Raw genomic sequence first — 27,500 nt, forward strand, 5'->3', positions numbered from 1 at the left:
TGAGAAATGGAACAGCCTTCCTCACTTGGTGGAAACTGCACCATCACTTCAAATATTTAACGGCAGGTTGGACACACACATTGGTGCTCCTCTCACCAAGTCTTACCCTGACTACCAACAAACATACCAACGCTGTCGGTGGAATGGAATCCATTTACTTCCGGATGATGATGATGATGATGATGATGATGATGATGATGATGATGATGATGATGATATTTTGCAGGAGAACCTGGGGAGTTTTTCCAAGCCAGCATGAAAGAGAAATGTTAGAGAGTTTTGGTTAAGGGTTCGTTATCATCTCACTCTGTACAGGCGAATGTGCACATAACGTTGTCCCATCTATTCACTCTTATGTGTGCTTTGGAAAGTCGTGTTGGGGAAAAGAGGAGTTCAACGTTCATTATAATCTCGCATCGAGGTCTTGTATTGGCTTCACGGTGAAGGTGGCTGACTTAAGATCTGATAGGGTCTTCACTTTGAGACCCAATTTTACGTTGAATTAACACCAGGTGGGTTGACTCAGCCCGTCATCCTTCCAAGGTCGGCAAAATGATTACCAGTTTACTGGTGGCGGGCACTGCATCTGCACTCCGAGAAATGATGCAACCAGCAGCTACAGGCTGCATATGAAACAACAACCCACTACACACCTCCCATCACCATCTCCTCCAAAACCTCCAAACACATGTCAATAAACAAACTCTGCTGTTCATAACAAATAACTCCATTGTTCTATCCATCTAGCTTTTCTAGCTTTCCATGTAGTTATGATTAGTAGATAGGATTTATGACCATTATGTTTAGTGGTGAAAGTTTAAAGGTGAACTGAATCAGAATTTTTTTTGATGTGATGATATAGATTTTAAGTACAAAACAAAGAACTGAATGTGGTATTTAATTCTAATAATTTTTCTGACCTTTTACAGTTAAAAAAAAGCATACCAGTTGGGTACCGCCCCTAAAGATTCCAGATAAACTACCGTGATGTAATCGAGGGAAAGATTGTCAGCTCCCAATGGATAATAATCGACGCACAACTCGCTTCAGACTCGTCAGAAAGTGAATTTGACGAAGAATTTTCTGATTAAGAATCCCCGGATTACGACGATAGTCAAAATCATGATGTGGAAGGTGCTTGCTGCAAGACCGTACATGGATGAACACGAGGTCGAGATGACGTCATGGGAGGAGCTAGGCCAATCGAGCCTTAAGTTTCGAGATGACTGGTCTCCAAAGCCAGTTGACGACTGGACATCCTCCGTCGTGCAAATTCCTTCCTTGGCACAACTGAGCTCCTGACAACACACAGCTTTCGCCCACAGCCTGATGGAGTACTGCTCTCCCCTCTGGGCTGGTGCTCCCGCCTCTCACCTTTCTCAGTCCGCCAGCCACCCACTTCTGGTAAAACTACCAAAATCAAGAATCACTGCTCACCGTCATTCTTTCATTCCTCTTTTTCCCCACCTTTGGAAGAAGCTCTCACACTCTCTTCAATCCCATTCTTCCCTTCAGGTCTTCAAAACAGCTGTTCACCACCATCTCTTATCTTCCCCCATCCAAAACCACGATCTTTTCTACTCCCGTTAATCCACCCCAAATCCACATCCTTCAAATTCCCTGCTTTCCTTTCTGAAAGTCCCTGTAATGTCCATCTTGTTTACCCTGTGTACCCCACCCCATCCCCCTCCTTCCACAGATCTCATGTCTCTGTTCCACACTGTTTTTTTAATTCCCTCTCTTGACTGCAATGCTTCGTACCAAGTGCTGGGCGCAGCGAGCAGCGCAGCATCCTGTGCAGCAACCGGCGCAACAACCTGCACAGCAATCAGCACAATAATCGGCAGAGCAAACTGCGCAACAACCTGCACAGCAATTGGCACAACAACGGCACAGCAACCTGTGCAGCAACAGGTGCAGCAAGCAGCACAGCAACCTGCACAGCAATCTGTGCAACAACCGACGCAGCAACCTTCGCAGGAAGTGGTACAACAACCAGCGCCGGTACTGGCAGCTGTTTCCTCAAGCACCGGCAGTGAAGAAGACACGGTCTGGCCATCATGTCTATTGGCCAGCCCGTTTTGTCCAGCTTTTTGGATCTTGAAACTTTGGGACTGTTCATTGTTTTACACTACAATTTTTTTTGCACCTTTTTGATCAATCGCTTTCTTCCAATGTTGACAAATTCTGATCACTCGTGATCTTGGATGGGGCTCCTTGTTGTGTACTTTTCATCAGTGCCAATTTGTTCGTTCTTTTACATCATGAACATTCCATTCCATTTTACATCATTTTACATTCCATTGACTTGTCCAACCAATGGCAGACATGTTGGCATGGTTTTTATCTGGTTTGGAACCAATAATTTTGCCCGACACTACTACTGAGTTCGAGGATGTCCCTCGAGAGGGAGGTCCTAGAACTCGGGAGGAGTGGAGAGGAAAGCTTTAACAGAAGGGTGACGACGCTTCCTTGCCTGGAAACTTGCTATTTTACACCATCACGGAAATGATTCATGAACTTGAGTTTCACTGGAGTAAAACAGAAGTTCGCTGAAGTTCACGGTAGTTCGCTGGAGTTCACTGGAGTTAAAGCACATTCGCAGCCTTATCTTCAGTGATACATTTCCTCTCTTGACTAACGGAGCTTCGTACCACATGCTGCGGCTTGCTATCAGCAATGGGTTTTCACGTCTTTTAACCGTGGGACTTCTATCATCGTACCCCTTTTGGGGAGCAGCTTATCCCCATGGGCACCGGACGTTTATGACATCCACGCCATCGAGTGTATCATATTTTGTGGACACAATGCCGAATTGGCCCACTGGTGATTTGCCATTTTTTTGCTTCTTTTTGAATTTGTGAGAGTATCCACCCACACTCAAGCTTAACAGCTTATGGAACAACACCTTGACTGGACAAAGTCATCAACCTTGAGCGGTGAATAGAAGTCGATGACCTGATTTTCTACATTTAAAACAATATTTTGGATTTGACCCTTGGTTCATGTCCCAGGGTGTGGGGACATAAGGTCACAGGGGTCAAAATGGGGAAAAAAAATTTAACTCAAAATTTGACATTGGGTCATTTCCTGGTGGAACTTTTTTGCCATCTTTCAACCTTGCTTTAGGTGGGAAGTGTGGGTATATGTGATGGTGCGCCATCGACTTCGCTCTAGTTTGAAGCTTATGTCGAGAGGCCAGGGGGTTACTTCGGCCTCGTACATGGAATGAGAGGGTGAGTACGCAACTTCTGAAACATCAACTTTTCGTACTGACAATTTATATTTGTTTTGATGGAATAAAAGTGATAAATCACCTTGTTTGTTCAATCCACGGTTGCTTCACACTTGCTTCCTTCAGAAACTGACAAATGCTGCAGAAACGACTCTCCAATTGGTGATTACAATCTGGAACAACACATTGTACCATCTTCACAAAGCTACGGCAGCTATAGGCATATTTTACAACAGTGTAGAACTCGGCCATACGTTGTCATGCCAACATGACGTCACACTTCCATTGTGTTTATGTGCATTTGACTGCTCATTTTACACAGTTATACAGTCGTTGATATTTATATGATTGCAGTCAAGCTTCGGAAACAAAGATGAGTACAATTCCTAGGATGTCATTTTGAGGGAATGCGTTACCATGGTAACTGGAGTACCAAATGTACCAATGAGAGCGCTTCTTCACACGTGTCCCAATGACCGTAGCCAGTAGGCATCTGTCAAGTGCGTTCTTTCAACAAACCAAGGATATACCACACTGTACGTGGTATTCTTATGTTAACCAGACTTACATAGAGTACCGTTGACACCGGTTTCTTACGACGGGGACAACGTGATTAAATGGTATTTGTTTTTTGAAAATCTTAATTCCGTTTTAACAGGTATATTAAAGTACAACAGAATGGGGGGAGTTAATTTGAATAGAGCAAAACGATAGGATTTATGGAATGAAGTGGTTAAAAGGAAAGGAATGGCAGTTTTATTCCTGGTCAGGTCTTTATCAGGCAGGTAATGGGTACAGGTAGGTCCTCCAGTCAAAATTACTTTAATAATAATAATGATCATAATAACATTTGTAGTCGTAGTAGTAGTACTGGTGATGGTAGTAGTCATATTATTAATAGTAGTGGAGGTGGTAGTCGTGTTAGTAGTAGGATTGGATAAGTACCAATAAGCAGTAAGGGTAGAGGGGTAGACGTGAGTGTTGGCAGAATTTCACAAGCTTGATGGATCTGATAGCCTCCTACGTTGAAGTGGCTTGTGTAGTCGTAGTAGTAGTAGTAGTAGTAGTAGTAGTAGTAGTAGTAGTAGTAGTAGTAGCAGCAGCAGCAGTGGGGATAGAGAGGTGTATATATACATATGTGTTGGCAGGATTGCACAAGCTTGATGGTTCTAATGGCTTCCTACGTTAAAGTTCCCTGTGTGGTAGTAGTCGTAGTAGTAGTAATAGCTCCAGCTTATAGAGCTCGTTTAGATGACATAAAAAGTTAAATTCGGACTCTAAAAAGATTGTTCCTTTCCGTCGATGGTGATGATGACGATGACGATGATGATGGTGGTGGTGATGGTGATGATCAATTATATATTGTTGAACAATTGAAAAAAACCCGCCATTAAACACCTGTCCCTGTTTATAATTGGCTGAAAGCCCTTTCATATGATCCGACCAATATGACGTCATCCCCAAATCTCCTTGGCAACCCCCGGAGAGGATCCTTTTAGACGGGGGATCATGGACGGAAGACCGGGTAAATCCCGCGCTGTGACATCCCTGACATGACGTATGCTCGTCCATGATCCACGAGAGTCCCTCGAACGTTGCACCGAGCGGACGACACCCATAATTGAAGTGTGACGGGTTTGCACAGAAGAAAAATAAAAATAAAAACATATGAACTATTATGACTATAAAGGCTTTTTTGAAAAATGTTCTGATTTGATTGGAACTGTTTACACTGGTTTTTTTTTTTTTTTGCCGTCTCGGCCTATTTTGACCGCTCTGATTAATTGGGGCTTACACTCGGCACTTTAGGCGCGGGCCAACTTCACTGTTTTTCGTGTAGGTAAATGAAGTGAGGAGAATAATGAGGAACTCTGTGAGCGTAATTATTACACGAACCTTTAACAGAGGCTGAAGCAACCGAGCTGGGATGTGGCAACCCCATCCCCTGCCCACCCCCTAATTAGACAACCCACCACGCATGGTCGCTCTCCGAGCAGACTGGATAAAGTCGGCTGTAATATCCGTGCGCTGCCGTGCTCGAGGATTGCTCACCCGGGGACCTGGACCTCAAGGAGCCGCCATGGAGTTTGAGGTCTTCAGCCAGATTTGTGGTGAGAACCGCCCCCCCCCCTCCGTGAGAGAACGTACACGAGGTATATATATATATATATATATATATATATATATATATATATATATATATATATATATATATATATATATATTTCCCGTGTTATGTAAGAAGCACGAGATCCTTTCCTGTACATGCTACACATACGTCATGATATGAATGATGTGGAGCAATAAAACCTCTCACGTGACCCGCCAAAGCGAGCCCGGGACGGCGTGAGGCGCACACGCACACGCACACGCACACGCACACGCACACGCACACGCACAATGATGCAAGAGGAGTATGGAAGGCTCCGAGCGAGCGTGCTGCTTAATGAACGAAGCGAAGTTTAATCCAGACGAAGAGTGCTTGCAATGTGTAAAACACAGGACGCTGTGTGTGTGTGAAAGGATCACGATCACTTGGGTGGAACTTTTGACATCAAACTTTGGCAAAAGAGACGAGACCACAATGGCGGGCCTGCTAGGCCCCGCCCAGCCCGTGAAGGCCGCACAGCGGGACGTAGCCCTTGTTTGTCTGGTTCCCAGCGTTCTGGCCCTGTAATTGGCTTGCCGGGTTGCTAACAAACCAGAGGCTTGCCCAGCATTCCCCCCCCCCCGTGTTTGTGCCCGGTCGTTGATCGATTCCCAGCCTTCCTCCTTCGGCGACCATTAATTGGTCGCCTTTCTCGCTCCGATCTCTGTCGAGCGCGGCAGGTGAGCTCCAGAGGCCGATTCGAGGCCACGCGACGAATCTCTCAGGGATTCACCTCCACCGAGGGGGGGGGGGGTTGCGGCAGGTATAACAAAACTCCTGCTGCCACAACTGTTGGAAGTGCAACCGGCTGTGTGTGTATGTACGCACCGTTTGTCCCAACAATTAAGTTGTCAGACATTTCACGTATTGTTGTTCAATCTGCAGAACTAGAGTTCCTCCTACTTTAAAGGACCTTTCAGAACATTAGGGAGGAACTTACATATTAATAGTGCTCAATAAATACCTCCTCCCCCTCCCAATAACCTCTTATGCCCCAAATTTCAATGTCCCCCTCCCTCCCCATGAATGCCCCCTTTTTATTGTATTCATTAATTTATTTTTTTTTTTAAATCAATTTTTCTCAATTTCGATTCCCCCCGCCCCTTGCGTACGTAATATATAGATTGGCGACAGACTGTTTTTGGGAAGGTGGGTGACATGGTTGTGACCTGCGCTCTTCCTACTTCAAAGCCAACGCTGCAGTCCGACTCCGATAATAATGTGACCACGCCCATCTCGACACATATGACCATCCCCCTGGTTGGAGCGCTCACCTTCCAGACGGACCAAGTCGTCGGATCCCCTCATTACCTGCAGCAACGGCCTGTTCGTGCCGATCTGCTAGGAACAACAGTGACAGCAGCTAATGCGTTTCCAAGGGCATTACTGCTGCTCCCACTGAATTCCCTGATGGGTGCCTATCAAGCGTAGGAAAAGATATCAGCGCTGCGAATCACTCATTAAATGCCACAAACACACCTGAGGGGTCGCTTGCCACAGTCAAGGGGCAAGCTGCGACAAGACCACTTGGCTCTAATGATCGTATTAAAACGTCTACATTTATTTTTCTGGTCGCGAGGAGCAGCGGTCTCTCTCTCTCTCTCTCTCTCTCTCTCTCTCTCTCTCTCTCTCTCTCTCTCTCTCTCTCTCTCTCTCTCTCTCTCTCTCTCTCTCTCTCTCTCTCTCTCTCTCTCTCTCTCTCTCTCTCTCTCTCTCTCTCTCTCTCTCTCTCTCTCTCTCTCTCTCTCTCTCTCTCTCTCTCTCTCTCTCTCTCTCTCTCTCTCTCTCTCTCTCTCTCTCTCTCTCTCTCTCTCTCTCTCTCTCTCTCTCTCTCTCTCTCTCTCTCTCTCTCTCTCTCTCTCTCTCTCTCTCTCTCTCTCTCTCTCTCTCTCTCTCTCTCTCTCTCTCTCTCTCTCTCTCTCTCTCTCTCTCTCTCTCTCTCTCTCTCTCTCTCTCTCTCTCTCTCTCTCTCTCTCTCTCTCTCTCTCTCTCTCTCTCTCTCTCTGTCTCTCTCTCTCTCTCTCTCTCTCTCTCTCTCTCTCTCTCTGTCTCTCTCTCTCTCCCTCTCTCTCTCTCTCTCTCTCTCTCTGTCTCTCTCTCTCTCTCTCTCTGTCTCTGTCTCTGTCTCTGTCTCTCTCTCTCTCTCTCTCTCTCTCTCTCTCTCTCTCTCTGTCTCTGTCTCTGTCTCTGTCTCTGTCTCTGTCTCTGTCTCTGTCTCTGTCTCTCTGTCTCTCTTTATTTTTTAAACAACAACCGAACTCTCAACACCTGGGTAATGTCGGGTCTGCACAGAGCCACCTCCAAAGCCACTGAGTGGTTACATCACCTGTTTAAAAAGCCACATCGTTGAGCATGAACGATGTAAGTTATGGGTAAATCTATTTATTACGTACGTATAGTAGAAGGGGCGGCTAAAATAGAGGTAATTCAAACTGACAAAGAGAAGAGAGGATGATTCGAAGAGAGATACCTGGAGGGATATGGAGAAGAATTGTGGAAGGAGATTGGTGTAAACTGTAAGGGGATGAAGGAAAAGGGTACAGGGGGGGGGGGGTCACAAACTCCACCATATTGGAGCACATAATAAATACAATCGGTTGTTCTTTATTAAAAATACTTTAACTTTGTTCTCGCTTCCCATTCCTCCCATCCCCAACCTTCTCCAAATATCCTCACCATCACACTATGCACAAATGTGCAGAAAAATTGTTTATTCATTCAACTTGTGATGTGCCAGGACATTTTGTGAACTTTTTCACTGCAAAGTCAAACCTTGTCTCTTCCACAAGATTGTACGGTAATTGGCAAACCCTCAAATTTACTTACGTGATCAACCTCTGGCACAGGTAGACTCTTTAGAACTTCTTCACCCGACAATCTGCCACGACCTGGGCCATATACACCCTCAAACTAGCCTTCTGAGACGTGCCTCACGGTATTCAGCAACATCCCAAAATGGAATCACCTTCGGCATTTGGTTCCCACGGCGTTTATATGCATGGACTTTGGCCCTTCACTCTGGTCCGGTGATCCTGCATCCCATTTCATTTCCCCAGAGGCACTGAACTCCAAGGCCACCAAGTATGTCATTATATCTGAAGCATGGAGAAGCATTATCCAGTAATGGTTCGTGATAATGCACTGTGGAGACATCTTTAACCTCGAACACAACGGAGACCTCACTCTCCTCAGGGCACTTACCCTTTCAGACATTTGTCACTCTTCAGCTCTGCCAAATCACACTCAGTCATTCAGTAACCCCTCTCTTGTTATGCTCCTCAGGTATATATTCCATACTCACCTCCACCCATTCACCTTCCCCTCCTTTTCTCTCATCTGTGGAATTGGCCCCCTGACTCCATTCCTTTGAGATAAGCCCATCATCATCTCATGCTGTCCACAAACCTACGCATGTTTTTTTTTTTTGTCTATGTTCACTTAACCTCCCACCTTCCCCCACCCGCGGCTTACTCTACTCACACTTTGTCTATATGCCTCTTGTTCACTTGACCTCTGCCCCGTTGTCAGAGTTTTGTTCTTCCACCCTCTGTCGTTCAGTTTTTCCACAATTAAAAAAAACACACAAACCGTTATGAATCTGCTAAAAAAATCAAAACAACAAAAATTGATCTCCAAATTGAAATGATATGAAAAATGCAAATCTTGGGTAACACACGAGAAGTATCACTCCAAGACCACTTATTCTACTGATGAATCTCGAGAACAAATAAATAAATAAATAAATAAATAAAAGGATTAGCAAGAAATCTGCTTTTGATTTAGATAAAAGGAAATGTTAGTTATGGTTTGGCCACACGTTCCGTTCACGGTAACAAACCCACAGAGACACGTACGTATGTACATCGATCGATTTGAAGCAGGTACGTTGGGTGGATAATAAAGATTCAAGCTGCTATATTCACATCGATGATTAATTAATTGGGAAATGTTTTGTTTACTACCGTAACACAATTATTGCAAGGTAAGTTAAAAACTTCGTATGAGGGGGCGTTCAAGCAATTCTATGAAGAAGATATTTGCAGTTGGCCAATAAACAGCAGCTTTGTTATTTTTCACAACTATATACAGGTATGTTTGACAAGTATATTTTTTCAGCTAATCATATATATTGTATATACTTGTAGAATGAAAAATAAAAAAAAACTTTCATATGTGTCTTGGACTAGTATTTATCATTTCTAGAAGTTTTTGAAAATCCCATTAATAGTAACATCACATGTATAAATTATTCATCATCATACTAGATCATACCTGGTGTTGCCTTCATGGTGAGAGTGGTGGGCTTGGGATCCTAGGGTCCTAAGTTCAAATCCCCCTTGGCTGTAAAATTAATACCAGGTGGGGTTGACTCTGCCTGTCATCCTTCTGAGGTTGGTAAAATGAGTGCCAGCTTGCTGGTATCCTGTGTCGGAGTGGCGACCCGTCCAAGATTGTGTCCAATAGCCAAGGAGACTGCTTAGGCAGCACCAACTCTCTGCACAGATTATGGTCCTGATGGATGGATAGTAGATTGAGTGGTCCTTGTAGAATTATAGTTCACAAAGTCTGTTATCCTTTATAGGTTATTCATAGACTAATAAATCGGCCAATCTGTGGATTTATCTGACTGGTGTGGTGTCCTGGAGGTCATGCACAGGTGTGAAACCAAATTTACAAGATTATTTGTTTGGTAGTTGGAGACATGCTGCAGAGCCAACTAGACTAGCACTCGGGAGAGCGCATACCTCCGCCAGGCTGAACAGTTTACGCTTTGTATCCCACTGATAATCCGGACCTGAACCAAAATCGAATCTGCTTGTTCTTGTCACCTAACGAACTCATTCACCAAGTTTTGGTATAATATGTCCACAACTTTTCGAAATCCTATACAGTGTATTGTTTTTGGCCCGATCTCTCAATGGTGAAAAATTACTTTAAAATGTTTTTTAATCTCGTATCCAGATCCGGATACTCACCAATATCGAACCAGTTTGTCCTTTTCATATCCCCAACCTGCCCTACAGGCAATCTTGTTCCAAGCATGCAACATGTTCTTCTGATACATACCTTTATTTGTTTATTTGGGTGGTGTATAGGCAATTGACAGCTGCCTCAATCGCTCCCGAAAATAAAAATAAAAATAACCCGGGTTACGTGCATGAAGCAAAAACATACCTACTGCTTATAATCCAAAACACCTCACTGTAGTGGAAAATGTGGGGACAGAAATACTGTACATACTGTAAAGGTTGGGACTTGTAATACCCTCCCCCACCTCGAGGGGCACGAAACGATACATATTTCCATCGAGAATTTGCATCATCCCCACCTGGCCCTCCCTTCCCTCCCAAGACCACTGGCAAAGATAAAACACCCGTATACACTAACTGTGGTCATGATGATCCTATGTAGCAAGTCTGGATGTAATCGGCCCACAATTGTAGGAAGAGCAACGACAAGCAAACAAACACCGGTCCATGAATTGTCGTTAGGATACAAACAAAAGTATCCGTTCCCAATGGTGGGAAAAGTTGAAGTTAATCAATGAATTAAAATTATTTAATAATGCATTTAAAAAAGAATAATTGTGTCACACTTTTGGTTTCATTCAGAGCCAAAGCTCTGAGCTACTTTTACCACACACCGCAAAATGGATCGCTGTCTCCTCTCTGGGTCCTTGTCAGGATTGTTTCTCTCTACTGGTTCCTGGCGTTGTCCACCTATCATCTCGTCCTGTACCGGTCTCGTTTCATGACTGCTTAGTGGAGTCCCAATCAGTCCACATATCCCACTTACCTGGTTCCCTTTTTGGTGTGTGATCGTTTGGTGCTTGTGAACCCTGGGAGGGGAATTCATTTCATTGTGAAGTATCATGTTAAGGGACGTGGACCATCGATGAGGGGTGTTGTCCATTTTCGGGAGAATGGTCGGGGCCAGCAGGGAGATGAGGCAATAAATATGCCGGGTCAGAGACATCTTGAGTTGGTTGTTGGAGGAAACTGGAGCCTTGTATCAGATCACTGTCTCCTCTCTGGGCAGTCCCATCAGGATTGTCTCCCTCTTTGGAGATATTATGTCATTGTCTGGGATTCCGTCCATGTCTGTTGTCTTGTACCTCACACATTAGTTATTTATAAGCCAGCGTGCGTGTCTGTTCATGCCATCCTTTCCCCGTCGATGATTCAGTTTATTGAGCACCTCATGGTGAATAAATTAGTTAATTTTTAATATTGAAAACCGCCGTGGTTTCGACCACTTTCGGAATACAGGGACATGCACTTGGGCATAATCCCCATTTAATTCGGTCATCTGCTGAGGGATCTCCTCTGTGTTTGGTCTCTGCACCAGCTGCGGATAGTTATCGTTATCCCTGTCCTTCACCAGTCTCAAATACACATAAAATGGCCTATACCGTCCGCCGCTGTTCTTGGCATCAAATGTCATCTGCACTGACCTGGCCTCACCCAGATCCAGATATCGGGGAACATGAACACACAACACCTTAACCTCTCAAAGCACTATTTGGAACAGCAGTCACCCAAAACAACACAGCAACTGACATCTTGTCTGTAACACTTGTCTTTAATACATGTTTAAAAGTCCTATAAACAACATGAACACAAATGGTGCGAAGGCCTTAAATTTTAACTACTGAACCCTGAAACCATAGGGTCCACAATCCATTGCAGGCAGGCAAACAGTATATCCAGCTTAATGTCTCTTGAAAGCATAGCATTCTTTGCCATATGGCTCCTTACCTGCAAATCCATCAGACCACACTTTGTGTTGGGATCCCACTCCTTAGGAAGTTGGATGAATAAAGGCAAGACAACTCAAAGGTGAACACACTACCAATGACTTATTCTATAATTGATAAGGTGTCGTGTGCATATGTGCAAGTCTGTGTTTATGGTGTGTTCGCACGCACACACACACACACACACACACACACACACACACACACACACACACACACACACACACACACACACACACACGTGCATGCGTGTTTGTAAACACATTTCGTACACTTTCGTGAAAACCCCAGTTTTTTGGCCTCTTGGTCACTGTCGTCAAGGAGAAAAAGGTGGGAGACATGTTATCTCATCTGTAAACAATGTACGTAAGATCACAGAAAGCTTTCAATCCGTGAGCTGCTCGTCTGCATGAACCGAACACTCACTAATTCGGTATAAAACTCAGGTGTTCTCGTGTTCAACGTGACATGTTTATATGACTCAAGGTACACATGCTTCCAAGTTTGTTTGCTCAGAAACACCTCTATGAAAGACATCGTCGTTTTCATAATAAACCCACGTGGCAAGCCTGCCAGGGACTTGTTTGCAACATATTTTGCTTTTTCCCACCACGAAAACTCGGCGGGCATCCGCCTCGGGCTCCACGAAGAGAGTGCATGGTTTATTGCAGTTTCATCAGTCTGTGCATGGAACACAAATTGGAAGGTTAGTCAAGCTGTCATGCTTCTTGGTGATGCAGTAAAATAACAAATTGGTACTTGGCAGACTGGTAACGGTCATTTCAAGTTCATGCCTTTGTTCAATCCGTGCCAAACACTCTTGCAAGTTTTAATTATTGAGCTGTACAACTTTACACGTTTGTATGATTATTTGTATTTCACCTCCAGTAACAGTGGATAAAGCAATAAGTAAGGGATACACACAACACACACTTACAGTGTTAAGAGCACCGAGAACTGAAATTAAGGGGATAATTGCAGTGCAAAGATATGCTTCGATGTCGAATATTTGTTTAAAAGAAAAGTTTGTAGATTGTCTCTTAGCGGAGAAATATCTTCCAAGAAGAGTTAAACGTTCACACTCAAGTGTAGGTTGTTTATTGACTTCCATTCTTGAAATGAATCCATTGTCGCGTGAGTGTCAAGGGTCTGTGGGTTTCGCATAATAGTGGAATAAGAGGAGGCGAAGTTGAGACAATGTTTGATGAATCTCTGTACCTTTACGAACACAAACCGTAAATATGATACCTGTGCAGGAAGTCACATCTGATGGATCTGACGTGCAGTGCCGGAGGAAATCTTGAGAAAATGTTCGACCTGTTTGGAAAACTTGGGCGTACCACGGAACGTTTGAATAAGTTAGGGAAAACAAGTGCAACGCCGCAGGCTTGATGTACTTACGTTACAATACTTGTCTTTTCAGGGTGATGAAGAGACGGGACATCTCAAGTTGCAGAATGTGCTGATATATGAGGCTACATAGCCTGCTAGTTGTGCTGCTCTTTTTATGTTGACAAGAAAAGGTGACAGATGCGAGCAGCTCTCGGCTGCTTTCATGTACAACTTTTATTCAGCTGCACAACCAGCATGGACCTGTACGACAATTGCTTGAACTTGAAGAGTTTTGATCATACTGATAATGTTACACTGCATTAATCAATACTAGGTTATTTGAACCAAAGTTGTTACTGATTTCTACTCCAACAAAATTGAAACAAACAGGAAGGTACAAAACTGGTCAATTTCATTCTTTTTTTGAAAAAAATAAAAATAAAAATTGTTAGTCATGTGGTCTTTTAAGACACCTGGTGCCTCGTCAAAAAAGGTCGTAAAAGTCCCTGCTTTGGCCAGTTAATTTACGCGAATCGACATCTCGGACCCATGACCGCGCCAAATCTGCTTCACAGAATTGGCCAAGAGGGCCTGTCAAGCGGTCCGCAATTAAATGTGTTTCAGTTGAGGAACAAACCCAATCTCCTGGTCTAACGGCTCGATTTGCCAATTCACTACATGCTATGGAGCCCACTCCCAATGAACTCCCATGAACAAGAGTTCATGAAACGGGATTTGTTACAACAAAACACATGGCCCAGCTTCGCGCTTAAGTCCCTCCTTCGTGCCTCACATTGGGCTTGGCAAAACCATGAATCGCCAGGAGCCGTTCAGCCACACACGACAAGGAAAGTGGCAGCAACCAACCAGAGTGTGGCACACCAAACGGCCATGATGAGAGGAGTGTAGTAACCATGAGGAGACAGAGCGGCAGCGACAGCGACAGCGAAAAAGATCGCCTGTGGTCCTCCCATTTTTGTAACATCATTTCGGAGGGGCCATCCACCAGTGTTCATGTGACCTTCTGCCAGCAAGAATAATGCAATGTGTTCCGACTTTCATTTATGGACGTTTTTGTAATTTTTTATCCTGGTACTGTATATGGGCCACGGTTTACATCAGTATGCAAAATATCAGCTTTCTGGCCCACCTGGAAAGTACTAAACATTTAAATCAGTGGGCAATGAGTGGTTAGAAAGAGTTTTATATTATACTCGTGGGGCATGATTGCACATTGCAAGCAACTACTTAGATGCATCTTACGTGCATACATAATAAATATAAGCGTTTATATATTTCATGAAGTGTATTGCACTTGCATAAGGAAATAAAAAATGAGTGATTAGAATCAGTTCTTTATTTAAAAGTTTACAGTTGTAATCATTAAAAAATGTAAATATGGCAAAAGTTATCAAACAAAAGGTGGACGATGCACACGTTAGCATTGCCTAGTAACCAGTTCCAGTGTAAGGTCCATTGTTTTGAGTCATGTGACCCACAATGAGCAGACTGAGGCTGCATCAACCGACTTTTATTTGCGGAAATTTCGTTTCCAGAAATTATTGGCATCAAGTGAGTGAATGGTTAAAAAGAGCTTAATATATTAGACATACTGCATACCATATATCCATATGTACACGATTTTAGATTGGAGCTGTTGGGATCATACATCATCAAGAAAAAAGGTATATACAAGGTATATACACCCCCCCCCCCAAGCAGAAACGAATTATACTCTTCTGGCCCATTAATACACAAGTGATAGCAGATTCAGTCTCAGGCCACATTTGACCCACTGGACATTAACTCCCAAGACACTGAATGGAGGAATTCTGGTGAAGGTGACTCAGCCAGCGGTGTGATGCGGTTAAAGAGAAACAAACTTGGCCTATGCATCGGGGCTTGGCAAGCATGTTCAGTTTTAAAGATAATTTGGTGTGCTCGAGGGTGATTCCATGGCTCGAAATCCACAGTGACAGTGCTTTTAAACAAATCAAGTTTAATGAATAATAACAAGGATGGGGAACACAGAATCAGGGAAGAGAAAGAGAAAAAATCCGATAAAAAAAAAACTCACGTAGAAGAAGATGGACTGTATGCCTGTCTTAATCTAACTTGACACGCACATACAGGACAGACAAAAGAATAAGCCAGAATGGAGGTTCCTGCAAGGTACACTGGCGCACCGATGGGGCTCCGTCACTTGTGCTGTGGCTGGAGTTGACGTGTGCTGTGACCTAAATAGCTCATACTGACACCCTCGAGTTGGTCATGGCACCAAACTTTTGCTCTGCTCTATTCGTACTTGCTTCCCTTAGCACTCCCGACACTGCTTCCCTTAGCACTCCCGACACTGCTTCCCTTAGCACTCCCGACACTGCTTCCCTTAGCACTCCCGACACTGCTTCCCTTAGCACTCCCGACACTGCTTCCCTTAGCACTCCCGACACTGCTTCCCTTAGCACTCCCGACACTGCTTCCCTTAGCACTCCCGACACTGCTTCCCTTAGCACTCCCGACACTGCTTCCCTTAGCACTCCCGACACTGCTTCCCTTAGCACTCCCGACACTGCTTCCCTTAGCACTCCCGACACTGCTTCCCTTAGCACTCCCGACACTGCTTCCCTTAGCACTCCCGACACTGCTTCCCTTAGCACTCCCGACACTGCTTCCCTTAGCACTCCCGACACTGCTTCCCTTAGCACTCCCGACACTGCTTCCCTTAGCACTCCCGACACTGCTTCCCTTAGCACTCCCGACACTGCTTCCCTTAGCACTCCCGACACTGCTTCCCTTAGCACTCCCGACACTGCTTCCCTTAGCACTCCCGACACTGCTTCCCTTAGCACTCCCGACACTGCTTCCCTTAGCACTCCCGACACTGCTTCCCTTAGCACTCCCGACACTGCTTCCCTTAGCACTCCCGATACTGCTTCCCTTAGCACTCCCGACACTGCTTCCCTTAGCACTCCCGACACTGCTTCCCTTAGCACTCCCGACACTGCTTCCCTTAGCACTCCCGACACTGCTTCCCTTAGCACTCCCGACACTGCTTCCCTTAGCACTCCCGACACTGCTTCCCTTAGCACTCCCGACACTGCTTCCCTTAGCACTCCCGACACTGCTTCCCTTAGCACTCCCGACACTGCTTCCCTTAGCACTCCCGACACTGCTTCCCTTAGCACTCCCGACACTGCTTCCCTTAGCACTCCCGACACTGCTTCCCTTAGCACTCCCGACACTGCTTCCCTTAGCACTCCCGACACTGCTTCCCTTAGCACTCCCGACACTGCTTCCCTTAGCACTCCCGACACTGCTTCCCTTAGCACTCCCGACACTGCTTCCCTTAGCACTCCCGACACTGCTTCCCTTAGCACTCCCGACACTGCTTCCCTTAGCACTCCCGACACTGCTTCCCTTAGCACTCCCGACACTGCTTCCCTTAGCACTCCCGACACTGCTTCCCTTAGCACTCCCGACACTGCTTCCCTTAGCACTCCCGACACTGCTTCCCTTAGCACTCCCGACACTGCTTCCCTTAGCACTCCCGACACTGCTTCCCTTAGCACTCCCGACACTGCTTCCCTTAGCACTCCCGACACTGCTTCCCTTAGCACTCCCGACACTGCTTCCCTTAGCACTCCCGACACTGCTTCCCTTAGCACTCCCGACACTGCTTCCCTTAGCACTCCCGACACTGCTTCCCTTAGCACTCCCGACACTGCTTCCCTTAGCACTCCCGACACTGCTTCCCTTAGCACTCCCGACACTGCTTCCCTTAGCACTCCCGACACTGCTTCCCTTAGCACTCCCGACACTGCTTCCCTTAGCACTCCCGACACTGCTTCCCTTAGCACTCCCGACACTGCTTCCCTTAGCACTCCCGACACTGCTTCCCTTAGCACTCCCGACACTGCTTCCCTTAGCACTCCCGACACTGCTTCCCTTAGCACTCCCGACACTGCTTCCCTTAGCACTCCCGACACTGCTTCCCTTAGCACTCCCGACACTGCTTCCCTTAGCACTCCCGACACTGCTTCCCTTAGCACTCCCGACACTGCTTCCCTTAGCACTCCCGACACTGCTTCCCTTAGCACTCCCGACACTGCTTCCCTTAGCACTCCCGACACTGCTTCCCTTAGCACTCCCGACACTGCTTCCCTTAGCACTCCCGACACTGCTTCCCTTAGCACTCCCGATACTGCTTCCCTTAGCACTCCCGACACTGCTTCCCTTAGCACTCCCGATACTGCTTCCCTTAGCACTTCCTTCTGTGGCGCTTCTTTGCTGGTGGCTTCTTCTGTATTTCCACATATCCCTTGCGGCGGGGCTTTTCCCTGTGCCCCCGAGGGTCACGCACATGGTCCCGTGGTGATAAAGTTGCTCATGTGTTTGCACCACGTCAGTGAAGCTGCATCTGAGGCTGCTCAAGTGGATGCACCATGTTGACGGAACTCGCACACATGAAACCACCATTTTCACGTGATCACATAGGGAGTTAAGAAATTACAATGGGGAAAGTTTCAGAATGTTCGTTACAGAGGTTTAGCATATGCTTTATTAATTCCAACTGGAATTTAAACGTAACAAAAAAAATGGAAATGGCTCGAAGATGAGCATTTTCACTTTAACATCAACAACACAACAAACCAGTAAGTAATTAAAAATCAAGAGTCCATGGAGGAGACAATAAAAAAGATAAGTTCATGGAACAGCAAAGCAGTTCATTTCCCATAGTGCCTGCAAGTGAATGTCAGAGACCAAGTAACGAGTTTATTAAGCAGCAACGGCAGCATGTTGGTTTTGCCAACAGGCTTGTCAGCAACGATGTCCCTTGTAGCAGGCAGCAGCAGTTCTCAATTAGTTCTTGATCTACCAACACCTTCTCGGGGGGGGGGGGGGGGGGCTCCACCCGGAGGCGTTGCTGTCAATCAACTCTTTACACCATTTACTCCCTGCACTAAGCACACCTACAATTTAGCCACCCATTCCCCATTTACCCCACACTCACATATCATCAGCACATCTCCACTAAGTTTTCACTCATCCCAAGTCCTGCCAGAGCAAGAGAGGAGAGGAGAGGAGGATGCACCTTAATGCTTCCAGTCAACAAATTAAAACCAATTCAACCATGTCAATTGTTTCCCTAACTCTATAAAATTTCAAACTTTCCGTCAATCTTTCTAAAATTCTATAACCTGCCCCTTGGTCTACACAATTTGAACATCAATTTTGATTGGTCCTACATCCCCTCTGCTCTTTATCACCGGTCATTCTGTTGCTTCCACGACTCGACATCACCTCAGAAGCCCCCATAGTATGAACTTTGCCAGCTCGCTTTGCTGCTCTGCTGCTCTCTGGCTTCTGTGCACTTGATAGCAATGCCCATAGTGGCTCCCACCTTTATTTCGTCATTCTTGGAGCAGACGCGGTTGCCCATGCCAACCCGTGCCTCTCCTCCAAGGCTTGTGGACCCGATTCAGCCACCTGGAGCAGCTCCTCCTTTCCTCCTCAGTCTCTGCTGAGTCCGGGGTAGCCGCAGATGTCGACGTCAGTCCCCACCTTTTCTTCTCGGCTCTTGGAGCCGAGCCCGGTTCAACGATTTCCATCTGCAGGATCCTGCCCCACCTAACCACTACACTGTCAGTTCTTACCCCTCTGGCAGCATTCATCATCCTTTCTTCTGCACACACAGCCTAAATGCAGTGTCCGTAGCACTGCACTCACTCAACTCGCACCACTCGCCACACACACACACACACACACACACACACACACACACACACACACACACACACACACACACACACACACACACACACACACACAGTGAGGAGCCTAAATCCAGGTGCTCCCTACCTGGTTACGAAACTGCTCCTCTTCTGCAACATTCTTGTGTGCGGCCACATACTTGGCGATGTCCACCTGCTCCTCCAGATGGTCATGGCCATCCATCAGGTCACTGCACCTGGTGCTGTCCTCCAGTTGCCTCCAGGGTCTGTAAGTTCCATCGGCATTAGCACTCACCGCTCCCAGATGCACAACCATTTCCTCCTCCTTTTAATTCTAACTCTTGGGCAGGGGCTGAACATACTGCACTCTCTGTCATCTTTTCTATCACACCTCCCATTAACTTTTCTAGCATCACCTCTGTGGTTTCAACTTCTCTACTCTCTGTGGTCTCTTCTCCACTGTGACACCCTGTGGCCTGCTGCAATATGTTGCACCCCATGGTCTCTGGTGTTACTGTTCCTGTCGGCTCTATGCCAACTGTGGACATCTCCACAACTATCCCTGTGGTTTTTAAAAATCCTATACTCCCCAATCTCTGACAACTTCTGTGAGCACCAACTCGACCCCTGAGAACCCAGACCTAATCTCCACGAGCACTCGTTTAACTTCCACGAACACTTGTTTAACCTCCCAATTCTACTAACCCCTTCTCGGGGTTTACCCTGCTCCCTCCGGGCTCTACACCATCCTCTCTGGGCTCTATACTGCCCTATTTGGGCTTTGCACGATCCTTTACAGTTTACAGGTTCTGTTATGGTCTCCATGGGGGTTATACTGATACTCGCTATGGGGTCTCTGCTGTCACTCCCCACAGGATCTCTGTGGGGTCTGTAGCTCTATCTTCCACGCATTCCTCACCGTTCACCACGGGTGTCTCTACCCTATTCTCCACCATGGTGTCCTCTGCACACTTCTTCTCCACCGGGTTTGTCCAACCCTTTACCACAGCATTTTCTGCTAATTACTTACCACTGGTGCTGTTCAACATCAACCTTTGCCATTTCATACACCCCAGCCCTATTGTTGGACCTAACATCCACTGTCCTTTGATGTGGTTCTGCTGCTACTTTGTTTGGCCTGATCCTCATTCTGGCTTCTGTTTTGGTCACAAGGTTGACTGCCATTTTATTTTGTCAAGCCGCCATTTTCCACTGGTCGGCCTGACCAGTTCTAAGATCGGCTTCCAATTTATCTTACGTGGCTCCTTGGGCCATTAGGTATCCGTGGTGCTTGGAACCAAGCTGCTAGGTGGGATCGGGCTGCTGGTGGTGGGGGGGTCTCTGCCTGATTTATATATGTCGCTGTGATATCCATTTTTTTCTTTTGGGCTGCACTCGTCCTCCAATAGTTTTATTTACCCCCCCCCCTTAAAAAAAAACACCAGCAATTAACCCCGAGAATGCTTGATTTGTAAATATAATTTTGGGTGGAAAATCACTTTCAATTTCGAAATCAGAATTAACTTTATTTCCCGGACACCAATCATTTATAATTTTAATGAGACTTTGAAAATCCCACTCAACTGACAAAAGTTTGTAGTGGCCTCAATCTCCCTAATGCACAATGCAAAAATGCTGGAGATTAACTCCAGGATGCTGAAGGGAGATGTTCTGCACACACGCAACAACTCTGCGATGCATTGTGGTTAAAGATTAATTAATTTGGCCTGCGCTCCATAGCTCAGCACACATATTCGGCATGAAGGAGAATTTGATACATCAGAGGGCAATTTCACGGCTCAAAATTCACAGCAAGTGCTTTTAAACAAAATAGGTTGAATTAATAATACCAACAGGGATGGGGGAACATACAACAAACACTTTACCACACTCAATGTTCAAGTACATAATTTAATTGAAATTAAATGATTATTTTAAGAGGTCGAAGAAAAAAAAATCCGGAAATTTAGCACTGTTGAAGCAGCCTGATACACCATCTTATTTAACATGTGCAAGTACTGCAAAACTGGAGGATTTTCGATGTGGTAGGAAGGCAATTTGTGTTCTTCAGTGTTCAAGTACATGACCAAATCAAAAAAAAATAAAGATTTTTAAGGTCCTATAAAAAATTAATTCTGGAAGTTTACTGCCATTGACGCAGTGGCTATAACACCACCTTATCGAACACATTACATTAGTTATTCACACCTGTTGTTTGTCTCCTTTATGATGTCTTTATAAACAGTAAGTGTCCTGTTTGAAATGATTTTCAATTTTGTTTGACTGCCAGACAGGGAGACAGAGGAAAATATATATATATATATATATATATATATATATATATATATATATATATATATATATATATATATATATATATATTTGCAAATTCGTGCCCGCCGGCGTGCGAACTGCCACGTAACTCGAATCGCGGCACGTCGCCCACCGGACGGACAATTCTGTCGTGACCCTCTCGGAACAACGCCGGGAGCTCGTCACGGGTGGGGGTTTAACCTCACCACGATCGTGCCAATTGCCCACCCGCGCAGGATAGGGTTGCTCGCCAAATTCGATCTACCTAAGTACCTGCGCGAATGGTCGACCGTACCACGCCACAGGCCGACTCCAGACACGAACCGCTTAAGCGATCCGTTCCGTGCTACAGTGATAACCGAGCGGTGTTATCGTCGGCCTTGACGGTTACGATTAATTACCGGGCGTTTTAAACCCACTACGAACCCCTTACGTGATGCAAGATGGAAATTCAAACGAAGGAAAAGGACGCAGCGAAACAGGGAACAAGTTCACACAAGCACGTTTAATGCAGCAAAAGAAAAATGCACATAAAAAGCAAAGAAAGAGTGAAAACCGAATACGCGTACACACGGCAACACTTAACCAGTTTTACTTGAAGGACAGGCGCCACCCACAGTCATTTACACAAACCCAAAGGAAAGGAGAAAGTTGCGACTTCCCTGCACGTGTCGTCCAGCGTCGCGTCCTTGGCCTCGAATCTGAGCCTCCCCCGATGTGGTCTGCGACTTGCACCTTGCGCCGGCACGTGTAGCCGCTCTGCGCCACGAACGGGGCTTCCGGCACCTGGCAGAAGGCTCGCCCTCTCCCGCTGTAGACGGCGACAGGGCCCAGGACGAGGATGCGCCGACTCGACTCCCTCCAGCTGGACTCGTAGGAGAACTCTCTGAAGAACTCGTGGACGAACGAACCACCAACAGCAACAACCACACGCAGACGAGCAAAGCGGAAGAGAAAGAAGAGAGTCGAGGAAGAGAGAGGAGGAAGAGGAGAGAGAACGCCCCGCCCGTGTCCGTCTTTTATAGCACGGAGCTCCGCCCTTCGCTCCGCCCCATTTTCGGCTCCACCCTCCTTCGAGGAGTTTCTCGAAAAGGGACGTTCCTCACCCTGACCGCCTCACGCTGTTCATCCACCAATTGGCGGCGAGCTGCCCTTCCCCCTTCCCTCACACCAAGCGTGGGGAAGAATGGCGGGAAAAGCCCACCAGCATCGTTGGCGGTTTTTGTTTGTTTGAAATAAAAGATAGAGAAAGAAAAAACGACTAACTGGAGGATCACAGCCCGAATGGATCACATAAATTCCCTCCATACAACGGGTTTGGGCTAACTGCACATGTACCTATCGAGATATCTCACCTGAGGGCCCTTTATGGTGTAATGCGAATTTCCACAGCCGTAACAATATATATATATATATATATATATATATATATATATATATATATATATATATATATATATATATATATATATATATATATATATATATATATATATATATATATATAGATATTACTCCTCTCTGCACATGTGCGATTGCGACAAATTCAGAGCCAAAGTATGTAAAACGGCAAACTGGTCTTCCTATTCATGTTCCGATTCGTGTTCAAAATATAACATTGAATTGAAATGAAGTTGTGCCTCGATCATAAACTGACGTTCACGAATGGACACAGACAGACAGAAGTGAATCTATTATATTATTGTAATTGTTTTTTGCAGAAGTTTTTCGCTTCGTGTGTGTGGGGTCATTAAGCAATGAAGAGAAAAATAAAAACAACACGCTTAACCGAAGCGAAGACGGATTGCACGCCTATCTAAGTCAAACTTAACACACTCAAAATTGTTCAGGGACACAGGACAGATGAAATAACAAGACAGAAATGGAGGTGAATATGTCGAGGAACTTTCCTTGAGGTCGAGGAACTTTCCTTTTCCTGTGAGGAGCTGATGGGCTTACAAGTGAGGGCACAGTCGCCCGTGCTGTGGCGAGAATAGCTCGAACTGTGGAACCCTCGAGCTGGGCCGACTGTGGGACTGAGCACGGAACTGACCTCATCGTCTCTTCTCTTATCCTTGGCATTCCTTCCCTTGGCAATCGCTTTTGGCACTCTTGTGGTGCTGCTCCACTTCCGGCTTATATAGCCGGTGCTACATACACCCTGCGGTGAGGCTTTTCCTCCAGCCCAGTGAGGGTGGTGCACGTGCTCCTGCAGCAGTGAAGTTGCTCAAGTGTCTCTGCCACGTCATCGCAGTCATATCCAAGGTCGCTCATATGTCGACGGAAGGTGGCCGAAGCTGCTCACATGGACAGGCCATTTTGATGCGGTTGTGTGGGGAGGTGAGGGTGAGAAGCTGCAATGGGGAAGGATTAGGAATGTTAATTACAGAGGGAAAAGAGACACAGGGGCGAGAGCGACAAGGAGCTTCCCATGCACCCGAACCTGGTGGTTCCTAACTAGGGTTACAAAACAATTACTCCAACATTATATATGAAATAACTAATGAATGATTAACCCTTCATTCATCCGAGTCATTTTCAAAACAAATCTCACACACACACACACACACACACACACACACACACACACACACACACACACACACACACACACACACACACACACACACACACACACACACACACACACACACACACACTTCAGCTGCAGATTATTTTTCAAACTTGAGAAATTTGTGGTTTTCAAGAGTGAGGAAGGCTCATAGTTGATTTTGTATCCAAGTCACATGCAGGAAAAACACATGAGTATACCTCCACATCCATCGGAAGGACATTTGTAAGCACAAACACACAAATTAACTTATTAGCATACTGGACTTGAACACGACATCGGTATCAGGAGACACGGGCTCAAGCGGGAATGAAACACTGGAAATATTTCAAAATCCCATCTCAAACTACATTATATATACAACAATCAGATGTGCTACTGTTGGACGTCATGCACAAGACATGTCAATACACCATGTTGGGTCGCGTGAGCTTTTGGAGAACAAAGGAAAAGGCGAAAGTGGCATCTTAGGATTTTGCAACAACTGAGACAGTGTTTGCAATCTCGTCCAATGAGATAGCGACGAGTGGCGCGACTATCAATGCAAACAGAGTGCACGTGCTTTCTAGTGGAGTGCAGAAACACAGGTAAGCACAGACACAAACAGGTGAGTCTTTGTTGAGCGTCAGGGGAAGATCGTATCGTCGGCTGGGGTGGGGGACAAGGTTTCACCCTCCTGGATACACCTCCCAAGCACACAGCGTCCCGATCTCGAACCGAGCTATCGTTCCCACCCCCTCGACGCAGAGTTGGTCCTTGCGTTGCTCCTGCACGGATCGCCTTACACTCCGCAGACAGACCGCCGCCAATCCCTGCACGCCGGGCCGCCCTTGCCGCCGGCAGCAGGGGCCAGTGCTTCGATGGGTGACAGAGGCTGGCTGCAATGGTCTCCCCACCCCCCAACCATCAATCCCAACCCCCACCACCCCAACCACTACCAACAACGCCACCGCCTCCTTCTCGCGGATGTCCGTTGTCATGCCTCCCTCGCTCACACCACCGCACGAGGATACGCGAATGTACCGAGGTTGGATTACTATACGGGCTTACGAATTGACCCACATGACCCTCTCTGGAGTCACATACCCACCAGCTGGTGATATATATATATATATATATATATATATATATATATATATATATATATATATATATATATATATATATATATATATATATAGACATACCCAGTAACTGTTCACCCAGAATAGCCTTTACATGTGTGTGTGTGTACACACACACATATATATATATATATATATATATATATATATATATATATATATATATATATATATATATATATATATATATACATATATATATATATATATATATATATATATATATATACATATATATATATATGTGTGTGTTACACACACAATCAACGATTTGTATGATGCATTGACAGTGACATCACAATCACTTGACTATGCGATTCGATACCTGTAACTTACCTTTTACGCTGTTAATTGTCTCGCATTTGCACGGTTATAGGCTTATACGGTCTCACGCGGCTGGTAGGGTCTCACGCGTTGCTCGCTGAATGGTTGTTGATATACAGCAGTGACAGAACATTAGAATATAATAACAGCGCATGGAGGGAATTCATTTCAGCGAACCTAACAACTTTAATTGGTTGAAGTATCATGACTTCCATCCCCTGAAAAGAAAACACCACTATGTATGTATTGTTCCTGCAGAGCATTTTATGCCTGGCTTGCTTGCTTTGATGCTTTTTCAAATCAAAGCAGGTAAGCTATTTGAAAACGTGAAATATAATAACAATAAACGGCAGACATGGTGAAAAAGAAAGAGGCCTTGACAGCCGCCTTGCTTAATTAGTAACATCACAGGTTAAAGTTAAGCCATCATGATTCACGAAGCTTTGTGCCAAGCCAGCCTCTGGCACTTTGTGGCAAAGGCAGCAGTACACCTTCGGTGGAATTTGTGGTCTCATCAATCAAAGGTACTCGTTCCATTTTGTGGTCCGAAAGTCTGTGAGATATGACCAGATGAGAGGTAATAAGACGGTTCTTAACGTAGCGATTGGCTGCAGAGCACCCCGCACGCGTGCTCGTTACATCACGCCTGCCTGGTGAACCATGGTTGTCCGCCACTTGTCAACTCACAAATTGCATTTGTAAACACATAAACATTCTCCCACTTTAATCAAGAGGTGTTCATGTAGACCTATCTTTGCCGCAGAATGCATTGTTTGGCGTCACGTTCCAATTATTTTCGAAAGTCACCATGTTAACCAGATGTCATCTAGTGCATCTTACTGTAATTGCATATTCACTTTTCGCTCAAAAAATTGTACCTTTGCTCGAGCAGCATGGGGTCGTCAGTACAACTTGGGCTTGGTGGGGAACTCTTCCCGACATTCGGGCAACCGAGCTCTGCTGAAAGTATACAAATGGTACCCTGGGCATTCGCACAGAGGGGGCACGGCATTTAAGAGTGTTTGTAATAAAGGCGGGGAGGGGCGAGTGTGTGGAGGGGGGGGGGATATTTCTGGCAATGAGCAGGTGCGACTTGCTCAGATTTTATTCCTCATTATTTGAGATTAGACTTTGAGGGATTGTCCCACCTATGCCAAGCTATAAGGGGAAGCTCCATGCCCCTTTGTTGCAGCACCTTTCTACCAGCTTCATACCAGCTCATTCCAGCTTTATGCCAGTTCATACCAGCTTCCTGCCAGCTCATACCAGCTAATACCAGTTTCCTACCAGTTCATAGCAGCTTCCCACCAGCTCATTCCAGCTTTATACCCCCTTTCTACCAGCTTCATTCCAGCATTATGCCAGCTCATGGCAGCTTCATGCCAGCCACATACCAGGCTCATGCCAGTTTGCCTCACTTGTTTTGCCACGAATCACCAAGGCCATGAACTGCACAAACGCAGCTCTGTGGAGGAAGTGGCTCAATTCCTGTTGCTGCTTCTTGACCATTTTTGTTTAGAAGTCCACAACGTTTATGGCCTATATGCCGGTCACTGGCCTGCCGGTTTATTTTGTTAGGTGTGCTGGTGAAGAGCATAAAGATGGCAAGGATCAGCAGGTGTTCTTCCGCCCCCCCCCCACTCCACAATTTTTCCTCTGCATTTCTCCAGGTCCTGGGTCAGAAATTGTATATAGTTGTATCGTTGTGTCAATTATTAAAGCCCACCGGCTGTGTTGTAGTTTCAAAAATTCCGGCAATTTCGGTGCAGCATAAGGTTGTCTGTGTGAGTCAGTTAGGTAGTTCCCAACTTATCAGGTGGGACATATGTAGTTTAAATTGTCGCACACACTGAAGGGTAGAGTTAAAACGTACTAGGTAGGGGGTAACTTCACTTGCATGTCACACGGTAGTGCTAATTGCAATGTTGTAATTTTTTTAAACTTTAAACCAGTCTCCAGCTG

The 27,500-nt window shown here is 45.6% G+C and overlaps 1 long non-coding RNA gene across 1 annotated transcript in view; it reads left to right on the plus strand.

The window, feature by feature from the left end:
• LOC147012300 (uncharacterized) overlaps positions 1-27,500 on the plus strand; it is a 302,367-nt gene that overhangs the window by 156,668 nt on the left and 118,199 nt on the right. The window lies entirely within an intron of this gene.

Source organism: Eptatretus burgeri, chromosome 15, assembly GCF_056783735.1.
Source record: "Eptatretus burgeri isolate ZD-2024b chromosome 15, Ebu_testis_v1, whole genome shotgun sequence".
Lineage (NCBI taxonomy): Eukaryota > Metazoa > Chordata > Myxini > Myxiniformes > Myxinidae > Eptatretus > Eptatretus burgeri.